Source organism: Apis dorsata, unplaced genomic scaffold, assembly GCF_000469605.1.
Source record: "Apis dorsata unplaced genomic scaffold, Apis dorsata 1.3 scaffold_150, whole genome shotgun sequence".
In the NCBI taxonomy this organism is placed as follows: Eukaryota; Metazoa; Arthropoda; class Insecta; order Hymenoptera; family Apidae; genus Apis; species Apis dorsata.
In genome coordinates, this window is record NW_006263441.1 from 200,889 (window position 1) to 201,647 (window position 759).

The following is a 759-nucleotide window of genomic DNA, read 5'->3' on the forward strand; positions in this document are numbered from 1 at the left end:
GCGAGAAGGCTTTAAAGGCGAGGCGAGGGCTTGGCTCTAAGCTAAGAAGTCGGTTTGTCGTCCGTCGAACGAACGTTGCTAGCCGTTTCTCAACCCTTTCGTGGTTACGTCACGTTAAAAAAGCTATTTGGGGTCAACACCCCGCTGCAGCGACACGTGTAGTACTCCTCGACTCTGTCTCTCCTCGCGCCCTCCCCCTCCCTCCACCCTCTTCTCCACCCGTCCTCTTTTCCCTGCGCGCACGAAGGCGGCCGTCTTCTCTCTCTGCCTACTCCTCGCGGCTCTGGACGCCATTGCTGCCGCTGCTGCCACCTCCTCCGATAGTATCCCTTCTACTCGTCTTAGTTTCCACTGGATTTCTAAGCTCCCTAGATACCATTGCCTAGCCCGTATTCTAGCCGCGAAACGGCGACGCAACGTTTTATAAGCCGACCGAATCGTCGCCGGGCTATCTCAGCCCGAGTTCTGTGACGGTTCAAGGCTGTATCGAAGAGATCGAGAGTATCTCAGGTCGGTTTATACCCTGCTTTTAATTCGTTAAATTACACCACCACGCGGTGGAAAATTTTTGTGGTACGATGAAAAAAAGAGAGATCGCTTATTTCAAGACGAAAAAGGCAATATCCGTTCCGTAGATACGCTCCTGCGTATTATAAATTAAGGAAAAACCGTGATTCCGATGAGATAAGATAAGATATATCGGTCGCGGCGGTAAGAAAAAGCAAGTCGCGCGATATGCAAGATACGTTGTTTCGAGAG